This window comes from Salvelinus alpinus, chromosome 24 (genome assembly GCF_045679555.1).
Source record: "Salvelinus alpinus chromosome 24, SLU_Salpinus.1, whole genome shotgun sequence".
NCBI lineage: Eukaryota > Metazoa > Chordata > Actinopteri > Salmoniformes > Salmonidae > Salvelinus > Salvelinus alpinus.
Window position 1 is genome coordinate 10953840 of NC_092109.1, and position 19402 is coordinate 10973241.

Consider the following 19402-nt stretch of genomic DNA (forward strand, 5'->3'; position numbering starts at 1 on the left):
GGAGCATGTCTACAACCAGGGGGCCCAACCACGAGAGTTCCAACCAGGTGAGAAGGTCTTGGTGCTGATCCCTACAGCGGATAGTAAATTCCTGGCTACGTGACATGGGCCCTATGACATCGTTGAGCGGGTAGGCGACGACAACTATAAGGTCCTCCAAACGGGGCAGAGAAATCCCCTCCAGCTTTACCATGTGAAATTACTTGAGAAATGGCAGGCATGTGAGGCGCTGTGTGTAACGTGGACCCGGCCACAGCAGGTCCCGCCCTCGGTCGAAGTTGCAATGGGGGAAGACCTCAGCCCGACCCAACGACAAGAGCTCAGAGAGTTGGTCCAGCGGAATACGGACGTGTTCTCCGAGGTGGCGGGGCACACGGATCTCGTGGAACAATATATCCACACACGTCCGGGAGAAAAAGTGCGCAAACGGCCATACCGGATACCAGAAGCCAGGAGGGTGGCGGTCCAGCGGGAAGTGACGATAATGCTAGAAATAGGGGTATTGGAGGAGTCACACAGTGAGTGGTCTAGCCCCATAGTGCTGGTTCTGAAACCGGATGGAACCGTCAGCTTCTGTAATGACTTCCGGGGCCTGAATGAGGTCAGTAAGTTCGATGCCTACCCCATGCCCTGGGTGGACGAACTGATCGACCGCTCGGGGATGGCGAGATACATCAGCACCTTGAACCTGACGAAGGGGTACTGGCAGGTGCCACTGGCAGTGGCCTCCCGGGAGAAGAATGCCTTCTCCACCCCGGGTGAGCTATACCACTACCGGGTTCTGCCTTTCGGGCTCCACGGGGCACCAGCGACCTTTCAGCGACTCATGGACCGCGTCCTGCGGCCGCACAGTGAGTACGCAGCTGCTTATCTGGATGACTCAGCACTCAATCGCTGGTTGAAAACTGTTTTCTGCCCCCCCCAAAAGATAGAATTTGTAGATAATTGGCCCTCTTTCTGGGACTCACCCACAAACAGGACCAAGCCTGACCTGCTGAGGAGTGACGGACTCCATCCTAGCTGGAGGGGTGCTCTCATCTTATCTACCAACATAGACAGGGCTCTAACTCCTCTAGCCCCACAATGAAATAGGGTGCAGGCCAGGCAGCAGGCTGTTAGCCAACCTGCCAGCTTAGCGGAGTCTGCCAATAGCACAGTCAGTGTAGTCAGCTCAGCCATACCCATTGAGACTGTGTCTGTGCCTCGACCTAGGTTGGGCAAAACTAAACATGGCGGTGTTCGCCTTAGCAATCTTATTAGGATAAAGACCTCCTCCATTCCTGCCATCATTGAAAGAGATCGGATGACATAATTGTGCACAGTGACAGTTGGGAGTCACATCTTTGTAGGTTACAGGCCGTGGTTGATGCACTAAGGGATGCAGGTCTGACCGCGAACCCCCACAAGTGCAAGCTGGGCTACGCCGAGGTGGAGTACCTGGAATATCAGATCGGGAGAGGAAATGTGGGGAAAAAATCATTGCCAATAGGGGATGCCCGGTCCCCCGAACTAAGAGGCAGGTGAAGTCATTCCTGGGGTTAGCAGGGTACTACAGTAGATTTGTACCCAACTTTGCCGCAATAGCTTCTCCCCTCACAGACTTAACGAAGGCACGACTACCCCAGACGGTCCGATGGACGGAGGACTCAGAGGCGGCGTTCAAGGCCCTGAAGTATGCACTATGTTCGCATCCGGTACTCGTCACCCCGGACTTCTCAAAAAAAAAACTGGTCCAGACAGACGCGTCTGACACCGGGGTAGGGGTCGTTTTGTCCCAAGAGCAGGAAGGTGAGGAGCACCCAATCATGTATGTCAGCAGGAAGCTCCTCCCGAGGGAGAAGAAACACTTGATTGTCGAGAAGGAGTGCTTCGCCGTGAAGTGGGCACTGGACAGCCTCAAGTATTACCTCCTCGGGAGGAAGTTCACCCTGATCACTGACCATGCCCCCCTTGTGTGGATGGCAAGAGGTAAGGACACGAATGACTGTGTCACCCGCTGGTTCCTGTCCTTACAGCGATTCTCTTTTTCTGTAATCCACAGGTCGGGGGCCCAGCGCGGCAATGCGGACGCCCTCTCCAGGAGGAGTGCAAACCTAGCCCTGAGCATACCTCCCTCCCAGTCAGGGCTAAGGGGGGGGGGGGGGGGGGGGTGGTATCCCAGGAGGTCTACCCTGGGGGATGGTAATAGAGTGGAGGTACGTGAGGCGACGTTGGCTCCCTCTGCTGGGAATACGGGTGCTGGGCACCCCGACACGGACAGCTCCAAGTGAAGGTAATTAGGGGGAAGTGCCAACCAGCCATGGAGGCCAAATAAAAGGAGCACTGTGGCACACCGAGAGAGAGAACGGGAAGAGACTGACACCAAGCAAAAGTAGAGGAGAAGGACCGCGCCAAACCTAAGTGATTTTCTTTGTAATGTTTTTTTTCTGTCCTAGTAAAGCTGTTTTGCGGACTAAAACCTCCCTGTCTCTGTATCAATCTCTGCACGCTCAACCCAACACCCCACGGTTTACCACAACACATACCAACAAACGAGTGTGATCATTCTGCAGTGGTCCCTACAGTGTACCCTCAAACCGGTGTGATTAGAACGCTTATTTAGAACGTACAGTTTCGATTGAGGCAACAGTCAGCATTTGAGCTAGCCATACTGTTTTTTGGGGGGGATGCAATGTTCAGACATTCACAGAAGTAGCGACAGCATACACAATCATCCAAACCGGAATATGTAGGCTACATTAGTCCTAGCGCTAACTGAGGAGAGATTGACGTAACACAAGCCATCATTTTTAGATAACTCTCGGCTGTCAGAAACCACAATATAAATGAGCTAATAGCAATTACTGTTTATAATTCAACACAATACAGGTAACCTTAACATTGATCAAAATAAATGAGTAAAACACTTTCTAGAAAATGAAAGTAATCCGACGACGGCTAGTTTGTGCACGCCGCCATTATTGTTTTTTTGTATCAACCAAAGATAATAAGAGGAGACAAGATAAGTTTGGTCTGTTTGCAGTGTGCATGTTGAAGGGGGTGTGTTGTCTACGATCATTCATGTCCCTTCATTCACTTCCGGGAAGTTTACTTGAGAGATGATTGACCCATTCTTTCACCTCATAATAATATCTTTGGAAAGACAGACATTTACGTTACACCCAGAATGCATTGTATAATGTCAACAAACATGGCTCCACACATACCTGGCAAATAGCTTAGCATTAGCTCATTATAATCAGTACAGCCTTCAAAAAAGTATTTTACACAAATCATATGTGTCCAGTACAATCTAAGCAATAATCGGAATGCATTACTTGTCACCAGGACTTGAAAACGTGAATAAAACTGTAAATACATTTTGCTCCATACATACTCGGCCTTCGGAAAGTATTCAGACCCCTTGACTTATTCCACATTTTGTTACGATTACAGTCTTACTTTAAAATGTATTAAATGGTTTTTTCCCCCTACACACAATAGCCCATAATGGCAAAGCAAAAACTGTTTTATAGAAGTGTTTGCTAATTTAAATATATTTTTTTACTTATATATCACATTTTCCATAAGTATTCAGACCCTTTACTCAGTACTTTGTTGAAGCACCTTTGACAGAGACAGCCTCCAGTCTTCTTGGGTATGACGCTACAAGCTTGGCACACCTGTATTTGGGGAGTTTTTCCCATTCTTCTCTGCAGATCCTCTCAAATTATGTCAGGTTAGATGGGGAGCGTTGCTGCACAGCAATTTTCAGGTCTCTCCAGAGATATTTGATCGGGTTCAAGTCCAGGCTCTGCCTGGTTCACTCAAGGACATTCAGAGACTTGTCCCGAAGCCACTCCCGTGTTGTCTTGGCTGTCTGCTTAGGGTCGTTGTCCTGTTGGAAGGTGAACCTCCGCCCTAGTCTGAGGTTCTGAGCGCTCTGGAGCAGGTTTTCATCAAGGATCTCTCTGTACTTTGCTTCGTTCATCTTTGCCTCGATCTTGAATAGTCTCCCAGTCCCTGCCTCTGAAAAACTTCCTGACAGCATGATGCTGCCACCACCATGCTTCACCGTAGGGATGGTGCCAGGTTTCCTCCAGATGTGACGCTTGGCATTTAGGCCAAAGAGTTAAATCTCACCTCCCTGACCAAGGCCCTTCTCCCCCAATTGCTCAGTTTGGCCAGGTGGCCAGCTCTAGGAAGAGTCTTGGTGGTTCCAAACTTCTTCCATTTAAGAATGATGGAGGGCACTATGTTCTTGGGGACCTTCAATGCTGCAGAAATGTTTTGGCACCCTTCCCCAGATCTGTACCCCGACACAATCCTGTCTCGAACCTCTACGGACAATTCCTTTGACCTCATGGCTTGGTTTTTACACTGACTTGCACTGTCAAATGTGGGACCTTTTATAGACAGTTCTGTGCCTTTCCAAATAATGTCCAATCAATTGCATTTACCACAGGTGGACTCCAATCAAGTTGTAGAAACATCTCAACAATGATTAATGGAAACAGGATACACCTGAGCTCAAATTCGAGTTTCATAGCAAAGGGTCTGAATACCTATGTAAATAAGATATTTCTGTTTTTTATTTTTAACACATTTGCAAAAACCTCTTTTCGCTTGTCATTATGGGGTATTGTGTGTAGATTGATGAGGGGAAAAAATTATTAATCAATTTTAGAATAGGGCTGAAATGTGGAGGGGTCTGAATACTTTCCAAATTCACTTTATTGTGGTCTGACTCTATGACTAATGGCATAGCTGCCACAAACACACACACACACACACACACACACACACACACACACACACACACAGTGATTTCCACTGCAGTAATGCCCTCCATATTCAGTGTCCTATTCTGCAGTGTTAGCTGCTGTGTTATTGTGTAAGACTTCATGGTGTATGTTTTTGGCCTGCTCTGGGAAATGTGTTGTTTGCTTTACACTGTACAATACAGGATATAAAACACTACCATGTGTTTTACTGAAAAGGGTCTGTCTTCAACACTGTACATGTTATAACACACACATGCACACATAGACAAAGAGTTACACGATGTCTGGTATTGATCCTTTCTCAGGAGTAGCCTGGGTAAACAGCAAGCCTGGAACTCACTCTCTCTCTCTCTCTCTCTCTCTCTCTCTTGCTCTCTATACTTCATTAGCGTATCAGTAAATCAGATCACTGTACGTGAGTGAGAACCATTCACGCTTTATCAGAGTCAGTATGGTTCCCTCGTGCTGAAACAGCTGTCTACCCCGAAACCAAGTGATTGACAACATCTTAAAAAACACAAGATTTCAAGAAGACAACAACTGCACTAATGAATAAACGGTAACATCGGAGAATACAGGAGCATCAGAGCTGGACAACACAAATCTCGGTGAAGAATGAAACCAAATGTCTGAATGAGATTGAGAGGACATTTACCTTGTGTCTATCTCCGAATGCTCAGCCAAGTCACCTGCTGTAGGCTACACGGACAGAACAGATGCGTTCTCTCTCTTGTGTGTGATATATCGGCGCTTCTCTGCTGCCGCCTCTGGGCTGTGCTGTGTGGAGGGACTCACTGCGCGTAAACGCGGCTTTATAACGAGAGGAGCATGGGGAGAAACAGGGGAGGGGAGAGACAAGTAGGGGGCAGTCGGCAGCGAGTCTTATGATAAGAGAGAGAGACAGAGAGAGAGAGAGAGAGAGGGGGGGGGGGGGGTTAATAAGATAACTTCTTGGGAAAAACGTGTATTTCTTCTAAGACATTCTTCTAAGATTATTAAATCAAGAGGAAGATAAAAAAAATTAAAAGAGGCATCCTGCCTTTGGTGTGAATATGTCTAATAATCTCAAATTACATATGAAGGCATGAGTCATCATATTTGTGCATATTCTTCTTTTATCTAGAAGAGACTAATAGTCAGACAAGTCTTATTTTACTTATTGTCATTGGATACTCTTAGAGATGGACAAACATAGGCCTAGACTAGGGGAAAATAAAGAGTTTGGCGGGAATGGACACAGTATGCTTTATTCTATAGCTATAGAATGATATCTAAGTATAATTGTTGTCTTAATTTGTTGTTGTCTAGTACCAATGGTGTAAAGTAAGTAGTCTTTTGGGGTATCTGTATCTGTATATTACTATTTATATTTTAGAAAATGTTTACTTTTACTTCACTACATTCCTAAAGAAAATAATGTACTTTTTACTCCATAGATTTTCCCTGACACGCAAAAGTACTTGTTACATTTTAAATGCTTAGCAGGACAAGAAAAATTGTCCAATTCACACACTTATCAAGAGAACATCCCTGGTCATCCCTACTGCCTCTGATCACTAAACACAAATGGTTTGTTTTTAAATTATTTCTGAGTGTTGGAGTGTGCCCCTCTCTATCCGTAAATTAAAACATCTAGAAAATTGTAACGTCTGGTTTGCTTAATATAAGGAATTTAAAATTGTCACACCCTGATCTGTTTCACCTGTCCTCGTTATTGTCTCCAACCCCTCCAGGTGTCGCTTGTTTTCCCCAGTGTATTTATCCCTGTGTTTCCTGTCTCTCTGTACCAGTGTATTTATCCCTGTGTTTCCTGTCTCTCTGTGTCAGTTCGTCTTGTATGTTCAAGCCTACCAGCGGTTTTTCCTGCTTTGCCTTTTCTCCTTTTTCTAATCATCCCGGTTTTGACCCTTGCCTGTTCTGGACTCTGTACCCGCCTGCCTGACCATTCTGCCTGCCCTGACCTCGAGCCTGCCTGCCACTCTGTACCTCCTGGACTCTGATCTGGTTATGACCTTTTGTATGTCCACGACCATTCTCTTGCCTATTCCCTTTGGATTTATTAAACATCTTCAACTCCAACCATCTGCCTCCTGTGTCTGCATTTGGGTCTCGTCTAGCGTCATGATAAAAATGATGAATACTTTTACTTTTAATGCTTATGTATATTTTAGCAGTTGCATTTACTTTTGATACCTAAGTATATTTAAAATCAAATACTTTTAGAATTTTACTCAAGTAGTATTTTACTGGGGGATTTTTGCTTTTACTTGAGTCATTTTCTATTAAGGTATCTTTACTTTTACTCAAGTTTGACAATTGGATACTTTTTCCACCTCTGTCTAGTACTATCTTTTTGCTAACTAGGACCATCTACTTTAAGTGGTGCCTGTCTTCGCAGTAGCCTACTTGGTGTGTGAACTGCTGACTGCTCATAACTTGCAGCTGATTGTTGACACATCAACCAGGATTAAAGGGCAGGGCAATTTGACTGTTGTGGTTTTGGCAATACTGTCTGTGTCAACGGCGGTCTCATCAAAACTAAGACCGTAGCTGAAACAAAGATGGTTCTGCTGAGCTATTTGTGGAAGGAAAGAGGAAGGCTTCATACCACTCACTCGTTTACCTAGTTATTTTCAGCTGATCTCATTTTGCTCTTTTGTAGCTTTGGCAACTACTCCTCTCTACCTTCTATCCCTCTGTATCCGCTGCTAGAGGCACATTCTATCACTCTACATTTCATGCTCCTGCCTCCACCATAGGAAACTCTTTTCCATCTGTGGAGACTTTCTCCCATTCCTCACTTCCCTCATCAACTCATCCCTGGCCACTGGCTATGTCCCCTCTGACTTCAACAGGCAGAAATTGCTCCCCACCTTCAAAAACCGAAACTCTGATGTCCAAAACTACAGACCGGTATTCATTTTTTATTTTCTTCCAAAACACTTGAGCGTGCTGTCTCTGACCAACTCTCTTGCTATCTCTCTCAGAACATTTTTCTTGTCCCTAACCAGTCAGGCTTCAAGACAGGTCACTCAACTGAGCATGCTCTTCTCTGTGTCATGGAGGCTCTCCGTACTGCCAAAGCTGACTCTCTCTCTTCTGTTCTCATCCTCCTAGATCAGGGATGGGCAACTGGCAGGCCACGGCCTCCCTTTTGAAGGCCCTCGGATGCATGAAAATAAAACCTCAGTTGGGGTCTCAACCTTCTGTTGCAAGTTACAGTAGTAGAATACACAAGATGCAATTTCGAAATTTGGTTGTGCATCAGCAGTTTCCTCTTGTTATGTCAGTCACTGACAGTCACTCAATTAGCCCATCAGCTAAATGTTTTTATATTGGTAAATTAGTCTAGCTGCCAACTATCTAAACTTAGTAATCATGGTATGTAGTGAACTACTACACCATTCAAACCAACCAAGACGTTTTCTCGCCAACTTTTCTTTATATATGAAAGGTATTGCCAGCGACAAAGCTTATATAGCGCATTTGGAAAGTATTCAGACCCCTTCACTTTATCCATATTTTGTTATGTTAAAACCTTATTCGGAAATAGGTCAAATATATATATACATATCCTCATCAATCTACACACAATACCCCATAATGTCAAAGCGAAAACAGGTTTTTAGACATTTTTGCTAATTTATAATAAAACACAACAGAAACAAAGTATTCAGACCCTTTGCTATGAGACTCGAAATTGAGCTCAGGTGCATTCGGTTTCCATTGATCATCCTTGATGTTTCTACAACTTGATTGTAGTCCACCTGTAATAAATTCAATTGATTGGACATTATTTGCAAAGGCACACACCTGTCTATATAAGGTCCAACAGCTGACAGTGCATGTCAGAGAAAAACCAAACCAAGCCATGAGATAGGATTGTGTTGAGGCACAGATCTGCGGAAGTTTACCAAAAAATGTCTGCAGCATTGAAGGTCCCCAAGAACACAGTGGTCTACAACATTCTTAAATGGAAGAAGCTTGGAACCACGAAGACTCTTGCTAGAGCTGGCTGCCTGGCCAAACTGAGCAATCGGTGGAGAAGGGCCTTGGTCAAGGAGGTGACCAAGAACCCGATGGTCACTCTGACAGAGCTTCAGAGTTCCTCTTTGGAGATGGGAGAACCTTCCAGAAGGACAACCATCTCTGCAGCACTCCACCAATCAGGCCTTTATGGTAGAGTGGCCAGATTGAAGACACTCCTCAGTAAAAGGCACATGGTAGCCCGCTTGGACTTTGCCAAAAGGCACCTTTGCCAAAAGGACTCTCAGACCATGAGAAACAAGATGGTCTGATGGATCCAAGATTGAACACTTTGGCCTGAATGCCAAGCATCACGTCTGGAGGAAACCAGGCACCACTCATTACCTGGCCAATACCATCCCTATGGTGAAGCATGGTGGTGGCAGCATCATGCTGTGGGGATGTTTTTCAGTGGTAGGGACTGGGAGACTAGTCAGGATCGAGGGAAAGATGAACGAAGCAAAGTACAGAAAGATGCTTGATAAAAACCTGCTCCAAAGCTCTCAGGACCTCAGACTGGGGTGAAGGTTCATCTTCCTACAGGACATCGACCATAAGCAGACAGCCAGACAACACATGAGTTGCTTTGGAACAAGTCTCTGAATGTCTTTGAGTGGCCCAGCCAGAGCCTGGACTTGAAACCGATCAAACATCTCTGGAGAGCCCTATAAAATAGCTGTACATCAACGCTCCCCATCCAACCTGACAGAGCTTGAGAGCATCTGCAGAGAAGAACAGGTGTGCCAAGCTTGTAGCGTCATTCCCAAGAAGACTCGAGGCTGTAATCGCTGGCAAAGGTGCATCTCAAGAATGATCAATGGAAAGACGATGCACCCGAGCTCAATTTCGAGTCTCATAGTAGAGGGTCTCAATACTTATGTAAATGTGATATTTTAGTTTTTTTATTTTAATACATTTGCCAAAAAAATCTAAAAAACGATTTTTTCTTTGGCATTATGGGGTATTGTGTGTAGATTGATGAGAAAGAAACAATTTAACCCATTAGAACAAGTCTGTAACGTAATAACATGTGAATAAAGTGAAGGGATCTGAATACTTTCCGAATGCACTGTTATTTTCACCAAATGGCTTGTCATGATTGTGGTGACGCTCTTAAACTCTTGATGGTTGCTTGGCAACGCATGTTGCTACTATCATCCTGGCAGTTCTAAACTTTGCGAGGCATTTCACTTTTTTCTTAACCAAAACTGGATGGACCCATAAATAATTAATGTGGGAATAAAGAAATTATGAATTATGAAAATATTGGAATAAAGTAGGATAATACAATTGAAGACTTCAAATTGTTGCTTACTGAAACTCCTAAAGTAATCCAATTGTTATAATACATTTGATTTAAGTAATAGCCTACCCATGTGTGTGGTCAACTACACTGAACAAAAATATAAACGCAACATGTAAAGTGTTGGTCACAGACATTTTAGATACGTGCAAAAATCTTATTTCTCTCAAATTTTGTGTTACAAATTTGCTTACATTCCTGTTAGTGAGCATCCATTCTTTGCCTAGATAATCCACCTGACAGGTTTGTCATATCAAGAAGCTGATTGAACATTGTCATTACACAGGTGAATCTTGTGCTGGGAATAATAAAAGGCCACTCTAAAATGTGCAGTTTTATCACGCAACACAATGCCACAGATGTCTCAAGTTTTGAGGGAGCGTGCAACTGCCATGCTGACTGCAGGAATGTCCACCAGAGCTGTTGCCAGAAAATGTAATTCCTGTCAGTAAAAGGAGCTGGTAGGTCCATATCTATCAAGTGTAAAAGGACAGAAAGTCCCTCACCTCTCCTCTCAGATCAATCACCTCCTGTGGGACGCATTCCCTTGGTATCATGTCAACCTGTCAGCTAGCCACTCTCTCACCTAAATACATTTTTGTGATGTATCATCCAGAAGGTGAGTACACTACAAACCCTGACCAGAGGTCTACACCTTTATAGCACAGGAGGTAGTTTGGTTGCCCTATTCCTGGAGTTGCTGGTTCAAGCCCTGCTGAACCCCCGCTGTCTTCTACAATCTCTACATTGAGGCAGTTGTAAGTAGAGTTCCTGTCTGCCATGAGTAATTGGGAATCAGTGTGCGTGTGTCAGTGCTCAACAGGCCTCTACTCTCTCGTTGAAGTGAATGTATGGACATGATGCCACACATTTCCATGGGGGCCACATCATTTGGGGAAGAAAATCATTGCTAATATTATATATAAGTTCCAGTGAAGCACCATTCACTGTGCAATCTGAGTTTACACATTGTTCAGAATAAGTGCTGCCTATGCTGACAAAAAGCCACTTTGGGAGAAATGAAACAAGCAGATTGCAGAGCTGCCTTTGTTCACAACTGTTCGCAATTTACTTTGATAATGAGTTTCTGATTCTTCGAGATGGATTGCATACTGAGAGAGTAATACAGAGAGAGAGGGGTGGAGGGAAACAGGGTGGGAGAGAGAGAGGGAGAGAGCGAGCAAGACACAAAGATCCCAGCTAACAACAAATGTTCCCACATCTTTAGAGAATGTTCCATTTAAGAGTCTCATTTGGTCATTGCCTAATGTTTTCATAGGAATGTTCCAGTGATTTTCAAGGACGATTTCCAAGAGACCATTCCCTTAATGTCAAACAGTACTTACCCAGAACGTGGTTACCATGTTCTCAGGATATTAAATATTAAGGACACGAGACACGATTCATTGGAACTTTGCAAGACCATTCCTGTAAGCAATGACGTGCAAAACATAGGACCGTCTGTTTTTTCTAGTTCCCAGCTTGTTCCGGGGCAGTTTAAGACGTTTATAGGATGTCCCCTGATGGTCCCAAAGAAACGTTTTCCACCATAAAACGTGTTTTTGTACATACCATCCCTTGTTACTTTTGCCGAGGCCATCAAGGCCCTGATTATTAAACAAATAATATATTTACAGATTTTTGTCTGTGGCAACATTAGGGACTACCACACACAGTGCTTTTAACATACAATGTTTTCAACTTACATATTAGACACACATGATTACATAGTGCATGTTCATTTATACAGTATTATTCAACATGTCCTCATCTGGGATTTGAACTCAAAATCTCTTGGGTCACGGCATTTCGACCTTCCTGCTATGCCACCATGTCTGTTTCTGTTATCCGTTAATCTAAATATTCTCTCATTATTGATTTGATTTACTTGTTTCAGCACTGCAGCCCGCTGTCCCTCTTTTGAAGACCCTCGAACCAATAAATGAAGTCAGGGGTGCACACTTGTGGGTACGCAGACCCATGAGCAACTGTGGCCCCTCATGATAAGTTCAGATATTTGTATCACCCCCCATCAAAGTTACCCATTCCTGATGTATGTCAAATTGTGTAAAATATGTAAGTTGAAAAAGCTTTGTGTTGAAACACTGTTTGTGTATGTGGGGTGTCCCTAACCTTGCCAACAGACAAAGAGCTTTATGGGCTTGACAACGTTTCTTCGGGACCATGTCTTTAGGAACATCCCCGGAACAGGTCGGGAACTATACAAAAACCTCCAGGGGACCATGACATAATGTCCTACATTTAAACGTTCTTTGAGACAGGATTGTCCTTGCAACGTTCCATATTAACGTGTCTAGAACATTAATATCTTATATTCTGAGAGCATGGCAACCATGTTCTGTATATGCTTGGTGTAACGTAGATAGAATATTCTCCTACGCTTACTATTTATCCACGCCAAACTTGGTGCAAAACCACGCCCATGAGAAAACCTAGCAACATTCAATGCTGTACTGATTGGTCAGAATTCGGTTGTTCCCTGTGATGATGTAAAAGCGCGCGAGAGAAGGTTCAACTCTAGAGATGGATTTCCCACCAAGAAAAACTTTGCCATCCATTCCTTGCATTTCCCCTGAATTTGGATATGAAGTTGCATTATAATATGCAGCTTTTTAGTGAGTGATTGAAGTCAGCCTGACCAGATGGATAGCATCAACATCATGGATAGTTGCATTTGTTTTGGCGATACAGTATGTAAAGCTGTGAATTATATTAAGTGTTATCGCTATCTTACAACATCGATTGGGCTGAAGCTGTCTAGCATTAAATTAGTGTTGTTATCTAAGTGTTTGAGAAAGGACTGTTGGGATACTTAGCTACATGACATTTATGCTAGCTGGCAACTAAAAGTGATGCTGCATAGATAGCTAGCTGAAGGACAAAGCTAGCTACATTGATTCACTATTACTGATAATCATGCAATGTTAGCTATCTACAGAGTCACTTGTTGGTTAACTTTTATTTTGCTCATTTCAAATGAGGCTGCAAAACTGCGCATCTCCTGTGGTTTGTGGCATGGCACAAACAAACTCTGAACTCCCCGTTCTCGGGGATTCCCTTTAGCGTTCTACCTCTTTCACAAGCATTAATTGAATTCGAGGAAATGTCCAAACTCTGACTAATCAGCGTGGCTTTGAATGTTGCTAGGTTACTCGTGGGTGTGGTTTTGCACCAAGTTAAGTGTGGGAAAAAAGGACAATTCTCGCAACCCTCAGAACACTGGACACATGAATATTCTTGCAAAGTCCCATGAAATGTGTCTAACATTCATATCTTATATTCTGAAGAACAGAAAGAAGGGAACACATTGTTACTTTGGCCCAACGCCTAGAAACAATGTGTGCAAATTCATGATCAGCGTAGAGAGCAGAGACGCCTAGTTTGTTCATGAGTTTAAAGAGTGCTGAAGGGAGAGCATCCCTTCAGAGCTTCTGACAGACTTGTACTTGGACTATTACATTTGTTGTAACCTCTCCAGCCCTGATAATAAAGATCTGTTCATTTAACTTTGAATTTGAGTCCTTAGTGGTAATTTCCACGACAATAGCAAGCATGTTCTGTGTACGTTAAGTGGGATGTTGATGGAATATGCAATTCTGAATTGAGCCCAACCCTGGTGAGTGCCTGCGTACGTAGAATGAAGCAGGAAAATAATAACAAAATTCAACTGAACACCCTTCAAATATTATTTTGTCACGATTCTTTGGTTTGATTTTAAGTTTGAGATTCTGTTTTGGACGATAGACACCCATTTCTGGAATTTGATTATTTCAGACTGAGTGAGAGTCAGGCAGAGCAACATTTTAAAGTCTGTAGAGATTCTCAGAACGAGAGAGAGAAATAGAGAGCAAGCTACACTAGTCATATCATATATTTTGAGAACATGGCGACCATATTCTGTGCGTTTCTGGTGGGGTAAATACAGGCAAATATATTGATAAAAGTCACCTTGTCCTAGAGAGAATTACACAGTTATCAAAATGTCATGTCAGGGTAAGCATACAAGAAACACAGCCCATATTTGAAGTGTTTCTAAAATCCCCAATGGGAAAAATGAATGGTGGAAAACAATTGGAACCATTTCCTTGTTTGACAGCTAGATTTTATGGGTATTATGACTCGTACTGTGGTACTCTATAAGGGATCACAGCCTTCACCTGGATTCATGGAAAGAGCAGGTGTTCCTAATTTCTTGTACACTCATTGTATGTCCGAACTCAGAATCAAATAAGGCTTCCCCAAAATAACATGGTTTCTGTGGTGGAACGTTTATTTTGATTGGCGATTTTATGCATTTATCAAAATCACAACAGGTAGGCTGATTTCAGAGGTGTCATGCAAACAAGATTATTAGGGAAATCGTTCTTCTTGCACTGCATGTTAATGTTTAAATTGAACTATTATATTAATATGACTTCACAATAATCGTATTATTGTTTGCATACTCAGTGCCGGCTGTGTTCCTATTGGTCAGTCACCGGGATCAGCTCGTAACACCAGCCACGCTACATGATAAAGGGCCAAAAATCCTGACACGACCAGAACTTTGTCTGAGCCTACGACCACACGTAGTGGTACTTAATCGGCGGACCTTAACCCTGTTATACTAAACGAGCCAAGATGTCCGACAATCGTTTACAACCAAGAATTTGCCCACGACATGGACAGCAAAATCCAGGCATAAAGTGGCTAAAATTGTACAGTCTGCAAAGGCTTTAACAGAGACAAGCCACAGTAATAGTCAGACTTTAAGAGATAATTTCAGCAGATTATAATGGTTTGGTCTTTTGACTGACTCACACAGAGGATGATTTATCTCATCAGAGGCCAGATGGCATGAGGGTGTGTGTGTGTGTGTATCCGCTCTGTGACATCAGCCACTACTTTGGATGAAGGTGGGAAACACAGCACACACACACACAGGGCCATATCAGCGATGGGTGATGTCATATCAGGGTACAGAAATAACACACATGTTCTCAATTATCTCCAGGTCCTATTCATATATGAAACAAACTGGCCATTAGTGCTGAGAAATTAACCGACATTTTGGTTATTTTTCATTTTTTAAAGAACTAATTGACTGGCATCTGTTGAATTATTTGAATTCCATTTTGTTAGCTTTTTTTTCTGTGAGCTCAATGCACACTTTGCACAGTTTCTCTAGAGATGAATCAGATCAAGCCCGAACCGTGCAATGTAGTAGGGAGTTGTAGTTTCTAACAGTCCAATATTCAACATAATTACCGTGTTTTCTGCGCTAAACTAACTACAATGACCATAATCCATTGCCCGCCTACTTGTCCGGTCTATGTTTCTTTTATGCCTGCTACATAAAAGAGACAGAAAAATGCGTGATCAAGAGGGATAGAGAGCAGTTGCTTCATGATGTATCTCTACCTGAAAATACATGGTCAAAATGATTGATAATTGGTATTCGGCAGTCATAAAGGTATGGCTTATTTACTTTGCAGAACTCCTAAAATAGTGCATAGGCAGAAGCTCTATAGAGATGAGATGATGACTTGGAATGAAATAATAAAGTCTTTAAATAAAAAAAGTAATATATTATTAAAGAAAAGTAATGTGAAAGAATTATGGTTAATAAGTGATAAGCAGTAATGGGCAGTCACTACCATCACATAATTTTTATTAATTGTTTTTATTCTGTGTTATAGCATTCAACCCGCATAATGAATAGCGCATTTAATGCTTTCAAAAATGATCGTGTGTGCATGCGTGCCTTTGTGCGTGTGTGCGTGTGTGACGAGTGCAATTGCTCGCATGCTTGTCGCAGCTTAGAGCCCTCAGAAACACCTGCAGCTGTGAGTGTATAATCAAGCAGACAGGACTTCTGCAGCCAACCATCATCTCAACACACACACACATCCTGATCTCTGCTCATCGACACAATATCCACAATATCCACTCCAACCGTTATCTCTCAGTGACATTAAAAAGACTTCAGAAATGATTTGTTTTTTTATTAGCTGCATCTTCATTGATCTGGAGGACAGTCTCTCTCTATTGTCTCTTCTCTCCTCTGTCTTCCTCCCCTCTCTCCTTTTCCTTCTCTCTCTCTCTACTTCTCTCTATTTCTCTCTCTTAGTAATACTCTCTCAGTACCAGCGCTCCACACAGGCTGGTTGATGGGTATCTGAGCCCCAGTTGGAGACCTCTAGGATGGGAAATCATCTTAGCTCCTTCAAAATCATCTTAGCTCCTTCTTTGACACCGCCTGGAGCTCAACGTTCTAATATTACACGCCAGAGGAGAGATGGGATCATGGAGGGATAAGTAGAGGTGAGAGGGGGAGCACGCGCATGAAATGTGATTTGATGTGAACCCAATCTTCTCCTGCCAGAAAATCTTATCACACCCTGTTATCATTTCATCTCTCCATTTGAATAATATTTTCTCTCTCCATCCTTCATCATGAATGTTCTTCCATTGTTCCCGTGAAATGTGTCTAGAACGTTAATATTGAATATTCTGAGAACATGGTAACCACGTTCTGGGTAGGTTCTGTTTGACATTAAGGGAATGGTCTCTTGGAAACCGTTCTTGCACGTCACTGGAACATTCCTTTGAAAACGTTAGGTAACGACCTAATGAGACAACTTCTCCAATGCTCTCTAAAGTTGTGGGAGCGTTGGTTGTTAGCTGGGAAGTTTTTGATGGGATTTTATTTTTGAAACGTTCCAATGTTTAAAACATACAGTTGTCCACTGAGAGAGTGAGTGTCGCTGGGTGTCATCTCTAATGAAATGGAATGAGAGAGAACACAAAACATTGACAGTTCTCCAAACAAATTTTGGAATATTTCCTATTAAAAGAAGTTATGATTACTTGGCTTACTGCATATTTGCATTTAGAAATCACCAAATGTATGGTAATGTTTGGTGGAATATTCTTCAAACCAGCAGAAAACTGATTTGATGTGAAACCAATCTTCTACTGCCAGAGAAGCTTATCACACCTTGCTATCCCTAATGTTCTCTCCCCCTCTCTCATACTCCATGAAACACGTCTGTCCTACCCATTACTTGAACTTCAGGTCGTTCCCATGTATGTGTATGCGTACATGCACTGCCTAGTCACACCTGATGACATTGACAAAGCATGATCAGGGGAGTCAACTGTAAGCGTATGTGTGGGACAAATGTTATTACAATGTAAAGGTGAGGGGTCAGATGAATGAGATTTGGTTCCATAGGGAAATCATTGAATTAGGTAAATGCACCAGTAGATGTGTGTGAGTTATCAGATATGAAGGTAAGACCCAGATGCAGACCACGTCGGATAACCAATAGTTGAATAATCCCAAAGGGGCAGGCAAATAGACAGGTCAAGGCAGGCAGGGGTCAATAGACCAGAGAAGTGGGGGAGAGGTACAGGATGGCAGGCAGGCTCAGGGACAGGCAGAGTGGTCAGGCAGGCGGGCTCAGAGACAGGACAGGCAAGGGTCAAAACCAGGAAGGTGAGAAAAAGAGAGACTGGGGGAAAAGCAGGTGCTGAGACAAAATGTTGGTTGGCTTGAACAAACAAGACGAACTGGCACAGACAGACAGAAAACACAGGTATAAATACACAGGGGATAATGGGGAAGATGGGTGACACCTGGAGGGGGGTGGAGACAATCACAAAGCAAGGTAAAACAGATCAGGGTGTGACATGAGTAGTCTGTAGGTGTCACGCCCTGACCTGAGAGAACCTTTTATTTCTCTATTTTGGTTGGGTCAGGGTGTGACTAGGGTGGGTAGTCTAGTTTTTTCTTTTCTATGTTGGCCTGGTATGGTTCCCAATCAGAGGCAGCTGTCTATCGTTGTCTCTGATTGGGGATCATATTTAGGCAGCCTTTTCCCACCTGTTGTTTGTGGGATCTTTATTTTTAGTATTGTTGCTTTTCAGCCCTACAAAGCTGTACGTTTCGTTTGTTACTCTTTCTTGTTTTGTGCCGGTTATCATAAATAAAAAATGATTAGCCTACCCCACGCTGCATCTTGGTCCGACCATCCTTCCAACAACGATCGTTACTGTAGGCATATGTGTGCCAGTGGAGGCTCCACAGAGGAGGAAGGGGATGACCATTCTACTCAGGGAATTTCATCTAAATAAAATAGTGAAACATTAACTAAATTATCCTTTTTAGATAAAACTATACTAAATATATTCACGTGTCACCAAATAATTTATTAAAACACACTGTTTTTCAATGAAGGTCTACAGTAGCCTCAGAAGCAGTCTGTAGGGTAGCACCATGGTGTAGCCGGAGGACAGCTAGCTTCTGTCCTCCTCTGGGTACATTGATTTCAATACAAAACCTAGAAGACTCATGGTTCTCACCCCCTTCAAAAGACTTACACAGTAATTATGACAACTTCCGGAGGACGTCCTCCAACCTATCAGAGTTCTAGCAGCATGAACTGATATGCTATCCACCCAATCAAAGGATTAGAGAATGAGTCTAGTACTGAAAGCATAAGCTACAGCTAGCTAGCACTGCAGTGCATAAAATGTGGTGAGTAGTTGACTCAAAGAGAGAGAAAGACAATAGTTTAACAGTTTTGAACAAATTAATGTATTCCAAAATTGAGAGCTATTTGGTTGTATATATATTTTTTACTTTCACTTTACAAATGCAGCTAGCTAGCTAGTTTAGCCTACTCAAACAACCGGCTCAAACAAAGAGGGATGCTGTGTTAGCTAGCTGATTATGGCTAACCAACACTGGAACTCTTCCAAGTCAAGGTAAGCTTTTGGTTTTATTAATTTATTACCCCAGAGGACCGTCGGTTAACTGCTAAACTGCTTTCTGACTGTACACTGTACTGCATGTTTATAGCAGGTTTACTAACACGTTAGTTCTAGTAGGTATGTTGACTATGATGTGAACACGATGTATGCTGCGTGTAGTGGTTAGCGGTCATGATATGAAGGTTTGGCTTGGAAAGGATTTTTCACCTTGTCAAGGACAGCTGAAGTCTTGCTCACTGAAGTCCGCAAGCGAAGGGAAAAGGTGAGAGGAGGAGAACACGTAGATAGTTGCGAGCAGGAATTATACAGTACCAGTCAAAAGTTTGGACACACCTACTCATTCCAGGGTCTTTCTTTATTTTTTAATATTTTCTACATTGTAGAATGATAGTGAAGACATCAAAACTATGAAATAACACGTATGGAATCATGTAGTAACAAAAAAGTGTTAAACAAATCAAAACATATTTTATATTTGAGATTCTTCAAAGTAGCCACCCTTTTTTTTATGTTGACAGCTTTGCACACTCTT

At 42.9% G+C, this 19402-nt stretch overlaps 1 protein-coding gene across 1 annotated transcript in view; it reads right to left on the reverse strand.

The window, feature by feature from the left end:
* Positions 1 to 5565, reverse strand: part of LOC139552140 (neuropeptide Y receptor type 1-like) — a 31141-nt gene extending 25576 nt beyond the window's left edge. Inside the window, exon 1 of the mRNA XM_071363571.1 lies at positions 5419 to 5565. The gene's annotated coding sequence lies outside the window, so the exon portion shown is untranslated. The remainder of the gene's footprint in view (positions 1 to 5418) is intronic.
* Between the last annotated feature and the right edge of the window lie 13837 nt (positions 5566 to 19402).